Here is an 11,049-nt window from a genome sequence, read left to right on the forward strand (position 1 = left end):
TCCATCTCGGCGATGCCGAGACGGTGCTCCCGCCTCCGGTTGTCGTGACGATCCTCGTCGGTGATAAGCTGCGGCAGAGGCGCGAGCTCCTGCGCCCGCTCCCGCGTCGGCACGTTGGGGAAGTTCATTGTTCTATGAGGCCACCGGAGGTGCCACGCCGCCGCGTCGTATGCACGGGCGGCCTCGCTAGCGGTGTCAAAATTGCCGAGGCTGAGGCATCGCGCGGAACCGGTTCTCGGCGGAGAAGCCGCCCGAGGGGCGCGCCCGGACGCCGCGGTATCCCCAAGTTTCCCGGCGATGCGGCGGCATGGTGGCGCGGTGGCGGCGAGGCGAGAAAGAGCGGGGAGAGAGCGGTGGCGAGGCGCAGAGCGGGGAGAGAGTGGTGGCGAGCCACAGAGCGGTGGGAGGGCGTTGGATTTTATAAAGCGCACCGCACGCCGCGCGCCAAAACTAGCGCGCGCCCGGCCGCTTTCCCCGCGCGCGCGATCCTTTCCCGACGTCCCTACTATCTCTACTCTCTTCTCTACTATTATATTTATTTTATATTTACTATTTATCTCTACTCTCTTCTCTACTGTTATATTTATTTTATATTTAATATTTATCTCTACTTCTCTACTCTCAACTCTCTTTTTTCTACTTTTTTGCTTTTAAAAAATAGAGTTGGTGATGATGGTGTGCCTGCCATCCTGCAATATAGGCCGTCCGATTTATATCCGATGGATAGGAAGGAAACTATGGCAATTTTGCAGAAAGATACCCACACCCCTCTCCAGATTTTCAAATAAGGCCTTCCCTCATTCATCCTTTTCTCCTACAAGATAAAGTACTCATACAAATGCCTCTTGATGTTCCGTGCAACGCATGGGCATCTTGCTAGTTCTAAAAAACTTTCCATCATTTGCCACACTACTAGTTGCAGATGAAGAACCTACCCAAGCACAGTGCGATACAGGAGCGACGCACAATTACAAGTTGATATTCTGTTGGACAATGGAGGCTATAACCAATTACTTTTACGGGAACAATAGCAACCAGGAAATTTGAAGGGTAGGTATGAACAAAATTGGAACTGCACGTGTACTACTAAGTGATTCAATACACACATTACCAATCGCGGAGGAGAACGATGGTCGCGGCGGCCTCTGTGCATCATGGTCGGCAACGGGAGTCAGTTCATTGTCCACGACGGTGGTGCTTCTGCGCTTGGCGTCATTTCAGGGAAGCAGATCCGAGACCGTGGAAGACGGTGCCGGGGAAAAGGTTCCGTGTACGACAACGACGGTGGACCGGCTCCAGTGTGGCGTACGAGGTCGTCGATGAGGCAGATGCACTGCGGTGGACGAGTGCACCGATGGAGAAGGGGAGGAGCACGAAGGTTGCGGTGCCGTGGAGAAGTCTATTTTGGTGTGGGGATAGAAAATGGGGAGTATTCAGGTGTACGGCTCTGGGTGCCGGGGTGGGGTTGGCTGGGTAGGGTGAAACTGAAGTTACGAAAACAGGCCTCTACCACGTATAATCCGTAGACCTGTTTCGAAGGTTATGATGGTAACTTCGCACTGCTCGAATCAGGGTCGCGGGAGATTTTCCCGCCGACCTCAAAATTTTGTGACACTGAACTCCCTGTGTGGCGTGTTGGGTGATTGGGCTAAGCAACTAGCGAGTAGTACTAGTCACTACAAGTACTCCCTCCGATTTTATTAACTGCATATTAGGTTTGACTGAAGTCAAACTTCCTAAAGTTCGACCAAGTTTATAGAAAAATATAAACATTTACCATAACAAATATGTATGACGTGAAAGTACACTCAATAATGAATCTAATGGTATTTATTTGTTATTGTATATATTAATTTTTTGTTATAAACTTTCTGAGAGTTTATAAAACTTGACTTTGACCAATGCTAATACGCGGACTTAAGTAAAAACGGAGGGAGTACACATTTGTTTTCTTAGTTTGTAGCGAATTAATCATTTGTTGTAATTGTGAAATAAATATATTATGCTACTGACCTCGAATGTAATGGTCTATACAATTCAATAGTTACAATCATTATTGAATTCCAAGATGTATACGAGGTCTATAGTACTTCACAATATGCTCAAACTCACATAATCCCAATCAAATGATAATCTAAATGCATTTCATAGTTATTACTTTGTAGGATGCAACAAAACCAACCATAACTCTACATCACCCATTATAAAAGCAACATTTTGAACACATCCCAATGTGTGAATGAAACGTGTAGAGAGAACTTGCAAAGATGGAGCAGATAGGGCGGTAAAGATTGTGTGTATGTGGACAAGAGAGTAGGAGACAAACCTGACGAGTGAGAGAGAGAGAGAAAGAGAGAGAGAAAGAGAGAGGAAGAAGTTAGGTCTGTGAGATAGATGGAGACATGTAATATACGTGAGATGTGTGTGCATCCGGATTCTGTAGACGTGGAAGGAGAAGAGACAACAGGTTTGATGAGAGAGCTGGAAAAACATGGACGAGAGGGGAAGGATCTCGTGGGTTGAGAGATTGATAATTTTGTGCGAGAGAGAGAGGGATTGGTAATTTTGTGCGGGAGAGAGGGGAGGGGGGGAGTCAGTCAGCCGTCGTCACATCATCCTGCTTCCAAATGGCCCCGCATTCTCTAGTGCAGTGTGGTCGCCGTCTTCGATCTCCTCGATCCCCTCTTTGAAGGTTGAGGTGTTGTGCATGCTGGGGTGCAGAGAAGCACAAGCGAGAGTGGTCGCCATATATCCTTGCATGGGGATGAATTGTGTGCTCGGGGGAGGGGGAGTGTGTGTGCGGTGTGTGTGTGTGTGTGTGTCAGGTATTGAGAGAAATCAAACCTATGCAGAGAAATGTCTGTGTATGTGACGGAAAGCTACATGCTAAATAGGGTTTTCACAAAGAGATTGTGCGTGCGAGATAGAGAGCGAGGTGCGGGCCTTGAGGTGGGCAGGGGTCGGGTGAGGGTGTCAAAATGTGTGCGTTGATGCATGTGTTACATGCGATCGTGCGAGGGATGGACGAAGCGAGAGAGATGGTTGTTGTGTTACGGATGCTCCTCTCTCTCTCTCTCACACACACACACACAAGTACAAATAGAAGACCGTTCTCTCATGTATACACAACGTATCGGCATCTGTCTATGTCTCACTCATGCATGATCATTTGCACATTCACAGCTCTCTATGTCTCTATCACACACACACCGTCTCCACATTGCCCTTCCGCCACAACACACATATGGACACATACACACGTTCTCTCTCAGTCACACACACAAAATCAGTATTAAAACAAACTAGGGCGCACCTAAAACGTCCAAATCCAAATAGACACAAACTGGAGCTAAATTCAAATATATGGAAATATTGTAGCGTCAAGAACTTTTCTAGGAAAAAAAAGTTGAGTAATATTCGGGGATTGTTTTCACACACACAAAAAGGTTCGGTGGATGTCATTCAAGTGCGACATGGTGACGCACCGTTCGATCGACCGCCCGGCCGCGGTTCACGTGCTTGCACAGGATTCCGTATCATGGTTGTGGTAACTAATATAAGCGTTGCCTCAGTCTAATGTTTACGTGTACTAGTACGGTTTTCTTTTAAGTTTGACCAACCCTATATAAAACTAAACTAAGCTCCCATACGCGCACTCATCAATATGCCGCCGCCGTTGCGCATGCCAGTGCCCGCCCGTTCCGGCCAACCATTTCTCGCCCATCACCGTCGTGTCACCGCCATCCCTGTACCATGAAGCCGAAGGCTCGCCCGCTCACATCGTCTGCAGTCCCTCCTCGCGATGCTGCCGCGCTGCCAAGCACGTGAGCAGCTGGTGGAGCCGCGTCTATGTACGCAGCATACGAAGAGGAGGACGAGCGCGTGCTCCAGCACGCCGGCGAGGAGGAACTAGCGTGTCATTGTCGTCTCCGCCCGCGCGGAGGAGGCATGCATGGTGGCTGTTGCGGCGATAGCCGGTCGCGCCTGCGCCGAGCCCGCAAACCGGGTGCGGACGTGGAATCTACCTTAGAGACCTTGAATGCCACGTGGATCCTGCAATCTGAAGGAGCAATTTGGGTCAGTCGACTCTTGTGAGCCGTTGGATGCAACATGGATGGCTAGAAGGGCTTCTTCAACCTCCAAAATTGATGCACTGTTCATCTTCTCGGCCCGCCACACGCCTAACCGCCTGCCGCCGCCGCCCCACCCTCCCCTGATCTGCCTGCCACCGCCATGCTCCCCCACCCCCGCCATCCGTTTAACCCCGGGCACGATCCATTTTTTCCGGCGAACTGCATTCCACACCCAACACTCATAAGATAGATCATGGGCACCCTGCTACCCTAATATAGATACTGGGGTAGCTTCTCTGCCGTCTTCTTCCTTCGCTTCGTCGAACTTCTTTCACAAATCGACTGACCCAAATTATACTACCAGTACGAACGTATCAAGTATAGTAGGAACACGAAGATACAAGCAGTAGTACCAACTGCAAGAAGAACAGTAGTAATACATAGTACTAGTACTACTGTACGTACTAAAGAGTTAAATAACGAGAAAGAACATAAAGTTCAAATAACGAGAATGAACATAAACGTAGTTCTGCTGGGGGCTCAGCACAACACACCCCTGAAATAAAACTAAGCAACTAGTCCGCTTGACACTGTAGTAGAACCAGCATGAGCGACGCACTGCCACCTTACTCGGAGTCTGAGTCCACGTCCTCGACTTCGTCCTCGTCCCTCTTCCTCTTCCTCTTCGCCGCCGCTTCTTTGCTTGAACCGGACACTGGGCTCTGCTTCTTCATCCAACCCTTGTAGATATTTAAACAAAGGTAGGCATCCATTGTTGCGTACATGATGTGATCTTCATCTGTTGTCCTCGACTCCCATGCATGATGAAACTCGTGGTGAGGTTTCTTCAGTTTAGCGTATGAAGGATCAATCATGGTTGCTGCCAGGGTCAGCATTGAAGGCTGAGAGGAGGACACCAGGCTTATTGCCTTCTGGAGATCGAAGGGCTGGCCTACAACGAGGCCTATCCGACCCAGGACATCCTTGTCGTTCCTAAAGTCTACAGTAACAAATTTCACTCTTTCGTCCTTGAGGAAGTTCTTAAAATCCTGGCACTCAACGTCGGCATGGCATATGTGGTAGACCAAGCACATGTTATGTATGCAAACTTGGATGACGGCGGGCTTCTTCTTCTCTGCCTCCTTTAGAATCTTCTCGCTTTCCAGGACTGTGGTGTACTCAACATCTAGCCCAGCGACCCACTCATCCTCCGAACTGTTGAACATGCGCAGGAAGCGAGCAAGGCATGCTTTCACCGTCGCGGATCCACAGGTGTGGATGACGATGAACTCATCACTGGTGATGCCTCTAACCTGGTACTCAACAGCGACCATGGAGATTTGGGAGGCCATGGATTTTTGTGGAGGGTTAGGAGAAGTTGAACTGGTGTAATGTGAAAGGACGGGACGACTGGGAGCGAACTATTGTAAGGTAGAAGATAGGGACGAGTAGGGCGTGCGAACGGCGTGGGGTTGTTGGCTTGCCTGGTGGATAAACGGCTGCAAGCCCCCAAAGAGTTCTTGAATAGTATGCGGGACCCACTAGATGACATGTCTACTAGACCCATATCGTAGGCCTGACGGTATAGCTTCTGCCCATTCGCACGCCATGCCGGCGCGTGGATGTAACGTCACTTAATTCCCTCAACCGTCGTGCCTCCCACGACCTTCTCCTCCCTCGCGCGGTCGCGCCCTTTGAGACTTCAACCGGCTATAAATGAGCAATTTTTTTGCCTACTCTGCATGCATGATACTCCCTCTAGTCCTTTTTACTTCCGTCAACCGTTTGCAAAGTTTTTGACCAAATTTATACTAAAAATATAAATATCTACAATACTGATTATAATGAGTATAAAAACTACGTTTTATAATGAGTATAAAAATATTGATTTGACATTGTGAATGTTGATGTACCTTTTTCTATAAGTTTGGTCAAAGTAGAGGTACATTGACTTCAGACAAAACTTAAATGCACAATGCAGACTAGTTCCTCCGTCCAGGTGCGTGCCATGTCCTATCTAGTCATCACAACAAGGTTAGCTATTAGAGTACCGCTACCTCCCTTCTAGTTTAAAGGGCTTGATTCAAAAATTTCACCTACTCTTACCAAGATAGAGGCGGTGGAATAGTTTTTGTAGTGGTTTCTAGAGTCTGGACTCCATCTTCAGGAACCTTCGCCGCCGCCGGCAAGAATGCAAGGAGATGAACCAGAAAGGAAATGAGGCTGGAATGAGTAGTTCCGTATTTTATACAGTGGCAGAGGTGGGTAAATATCTGCTATACAGTACCTCCGGTGGCAAGGCCATGTCTCTATGCACACACATCTCAGTCGTTGGTTCCAAGTAGATCAAACGACTCACGTTGTCCAGAGGCAGACATACCATCACCACCAACTGAGATTTTTATAGGAGTGGTCATGCATGCATGTGGTGTAATTAATGCATCGGTTTACATAAATTTTTGAGAAAAACGAGAGTACTAATTAAGTACTTTTGCAAACTACAGAATTAATTCCACAATTCATCATCTACCTTGGTTGAAGAGATTTTCAAATTAAGCCCTATAAACCGGAAAGGAGGGAGTACCACATTACCACCACTATGGCCAGCCTTAATCATCGCATGCAATAATTTAGTGCACCTTGAAATCTGAACGCCTGATTGACTATCCTTCTCCCTCCAGCAGTCCCACCACACCACCCCGTGTGGAAAAACTCTGCATGCATGACTCTCATCCCCCGCACTCGTCCAATCCGTTGTGACCAGAAATATTTCCACCCCTTTCCTCACCCGTAATTTACTCCAACAAATATGCCCACGTAGCTGCTTCAGTTACTTAACTGTAGGTGCATTGGGTCACTGACATGTGGACCCAACAAGCATCTGGCCCACATGTTAGTGACGCAACCGGACATGCAGTTAAGTCAGTGAAGCTCAGTCCATATATTACGTAGGTGTGCCATTGCTCGCTATTAATACTACGCCTCCCTCGGCATTCGGAAGAACGCTCACGTTCATCGCTATCTCCTCCCCCTCCCTCTCACGTCGACCACCATGGCATCCCCCCTCCCAAGCCCTAAGCGCCCCTCACTGCACCGCGCGGACGGTCACGCGTCGCCGTTCCGTTCCTCGCCGCCACTAGTCGAGGAGGACGCGTCGCCGTTCCGTTCCTCGCCGCCACTAGTCGAGGAGGACGCGTCGGCGTTCCACTCCTCGCCGCGACGCGTCGAGGTGGACGCGTCGGCGTTCCCAATCTCGCCAGCACGTGCGTCGGCTCCCTACTACAAGGAGAACGCCGCGCCACCCGCCGAGCCCCCCCAGCCTTGAGCAGCTTTGGAAAAAATGGATGTCGCCTTGTGGGAGGCTTTGCCTCCGGCAGAGCGCGCCAAAATAGAGGCGGAGAAGAAGGCCGAGGAAGAGAAGCGCGCTGCGGGGCAAGCTGCCTAGCAGGCCTATGTCGCGCCTGAGAGAGTCAGGAAATTGGCTCTTTGGCAGAAGGCTCGTGCGAGGGCCGTGAGGGTGGCGGAGGACGCCCGTGCCAAAGCCCTGAGTGTAGTCAGGCCCAAGCGCCTCATCTACACTTGGCGGTACGTGGACCGGGTGCACGCTTCCAGCAAGGAGGAGTGCCTGTTGGCGCCGGATCACCACACCGGTGAGAATGCGCTCGCCCGCCGGCAAGCCGCCAATCAGCACCTCACGAGTTGCGAGGCTGAGGAAGAGGCGTTGTGCCGGGGCGCTGGGAAATGGCCGCGCACCAGGGCACTCGTGGCGCGCCGCAAGAGCTCCTGGAAGCGCCGTGGCTTTTATTAGGAATATAATTTTGTTTCGTAAGGCGATCTCATTAGTTTTGGGATGCAAATGATAAATCCCGAATGTTCGGGAATTATTAGCGTCTTTAATTAGGTACTAGGACAATGCACGTGCGTTGCAACGGGATATAAATATTATAGTACGTTAATTAGCTCGTGATTTACCTATCCATATAAATGCGAGTGTGTAAATAATTTTTTATCAATTCCTTCTCGTATTTCCCTTTTAATTAGTTTGATAAGAAGTTTGCAGTAAAATTTTGATAAGTAAATAAGGGGGGATTGTTTTAGAAGGTAAGTTAAGGTTATTGATTATCATGCAGGGAAGCTACAGACAAAAGGCGTGGTGGGACAAAAAAAACACAAGGACAAAAAAATTGGTGAAGGGACGTGCTGGGACGGGGGAGAACCGGCTGCCAAAGCATTCTTCTGGCAAGAAATGAACACTACTCTCTTTTTAAGTAGTAGAGATATATAGGTAACTGCCCTCACATTGCAACGCGTGAACCTTATGTATGGGTGGATGCTATATTCACGCTATGCTATCAAGAATGAACACAACCAAATATTCAGTGGGATTAACTTTACTTTTGTTAAGTATCAGGCAATGCATGTATTTTTTTCAAATATAAAGATATATAGTTGGTATATGGTTGAATGCCTCATGCTATATGTCAGGAGAGCCTATCTCAAATTCCTTTCTGCCAATAAAAACAATATAATATGTTGAATATGTATCTCAAAATCACTACAAGTCCACGCATTAGGAGCAACCTCTTGCAATATTTACCTGGCTATTTTCAAGGCCAGCCTATAATCTGGCATGTCACCTTGTTTTTAATGGAATTCCAGAAAGTCTTCTCCACTACCTAATAATGCATGACAGAAAATAATAAAACTATGCCACAAAGAATGGTCTCAAATTTAGGAATTACTTCCTCGAAATTCAATCATTTACCCTGCAAGATGTGAGGAAGGAGGATAGGCGGAACTACGATGGAGAGGTGTAGAAGGAGGCCGAGAGGACGCGCCGACGGAGGCCGGCTATGAGGTGAAATAAACTACAATCCATGGGAGCCTGTGTTAGAATTAAACTTGCTTGATGGTCACAAAATACATGTTATATAGGTAATGCCAAGGGGGCTTCTCTTGGATCCCAGAATCTTCACGTAGTGTATTGTGTCACTGTGTGCATATATCTCTCGAAGCACCACAAAATGGGAAAAATAGCATCTCCGTCAGCTTAACTTTGTCGCGCACGGCCCGGGCATCCACCACCTCTTCTCGCCGCAGTGGCTCGCCGGACGTCAGGGCGCCAAGTCGTCGGAACTATTCTCATGCCTCTTGTCTTGAAGTACCGGAAGGCAGTGTTCTAAAAGCCGTCTAGCATCTCATGCACGCACAACATCAAATTAAGCCACGTGAAGGCCGATCCTTTCATAGACTCCATCTCTTAGAAGGCACGCCTATAGCTAATCTCATGCATGCAACGTTTGTTGTTTTTCTGTTTAGAATAATGTGTGCATGGTCGTGATGTGAGCCATGCATGCACGTACGTAATCGCATGATGGAGCTGCTCCCAGCACGCATCTCTCCTTTCCTTTCTTTTCTCCAGGTTGTTGGTATGAGCTGTGAGAAGCAGTCGCCGGGAGGGGTCGTCGAGCTTCTCAATCGAGGTCGGGGAGGTTGACGTAGATGTCGGATCTCGGCCTGGTCGGCTGGTCGCTGTTGGGTGGTAGGTGCGACATATGCCAACGGATGGCTTATCATAGTGGGTGCCAGTAAGACGTCGCCGGTGCCTGGAAACGGGATGAGGCGAAGACATGCATGCCGGCGAATCTTACCCAGGTTCGGGGCTCTCCGAGGAGATAACACCCCTAGTCCTGCTCTGCGGGGTCTCCGCATGATCACTAGATCAAAAAGAGTAGCTACAAATGCTCCTAGAGCTGTTGGGTTCAAGGGAGAAGAAGAACAAGGCTAGCTCTTGCTTCCCTCTTTCTATGATGTGTGTGTAACTCTAAGAAGCCAACCCTTTGCATGGGTGCCCCGGGGGGTTTATATAGGCCTACCCCCGGGGATACAATTGTAATCCGGCTGGGCGCTGGTCCCAGCCGTCAGTGTCTACGCTCGCCGGCTTCTCCGCCGGCCATTGGGGCCCGCCGACTGGTGGGTCCCGCCGGCTGCCGGCCTGTTGGTCGACAGGCCGGCCCCACCGCCTAGGGTCTTGTCGGCGGCTGCTTACTATAGCCTCGCCCCTGATGACGAGGGCTCCGTCGAGGTAAGCGTGGCTACAGTGTGCCGCCTCGAGGGCTCTCACTGTAGCCTTACCTCGTCTTGTCTCCTTAATGTGGCACATGCTTCGAGGGAAGGGGTAGCCGGCTTCTGGGGGCCGGCTACGCCCTTGGCCGACTGGGGGAGGCCGGGCCGCCTTCGCGCCTCTCTCTGGCTGAAGGGGCCCGCCGCCCGTGGGCCGTACTGGCGTCTGTCGTGGGTGACGTTGAGGCCAGCATGGCTACAGTGCCGAGCCGGACGGGAGATGGCCGTCCCGTACGGCGTCCTGTGGCCATGCCTGCCTCGGGCTTCGGGGGTAGTGGTCCGCACTGTGGCCACACCCCGTCTTGTCACTGTTATGTGGGTGTAGTTTTGGTGGGTGCAGTCTTGGAGTCGGCGTTCTTCGTGGCCGGCTCTGGGGAGTCGGCGTTCTTCATGGCCGGCTCTGGGGAGTCGGCATCCTCTATGGCCGGTTTCCTGGAGTCGGCCACCCCGTGGTTATCTTGGGGGGAGGTTGTTGAGGATGGGTCGCCTTCTGAGAGTCGGCTTCAGAGGTAGCCGGCCGGGGAAGGCGGCCCAATGCTTGAAATACTTGAAGGCCCAAACGGCCTGATAATTTTTGGAATAGCCAGGGGCAGTCGGTTAGGCTACCCGTGGCTATTTACTCCGACAGTAGTCCCCGAAGCTGATTGGGCTTCGAGGTTGGGTAGGAGTCGAGAAGCTCGATCAGCTTCCTATCTTGACAAGCCGGCAGCTGGGAGCCGGCTTTGGTTAGGCGCGTCGTCTTGGCCAAAAATTTCGGAGTCGGAGGGCTGGAGCTCGCCAGCGCGTGCACCGGGCCGCGGGCCGGCCACTTGCCGCCTGCGAACCACGTGGCCTCTCTAGGCTAAAAAGCCTG

This window comes from Aegilops tauschii, chromosome 7, assembly GCF_002575655.3.
Source record: "Aegilops tauschii subsp. strangulata cultivar AL8/78 chromosome 7, Aet v6.0, whole genome shotgun sequence".
Lineage (NCBI taxonomy): Eukaryota > Viridiplantae > Streptophyta > Magnoliopsida > Poales > Poaceae > Aegilops > Aegilops tauschii.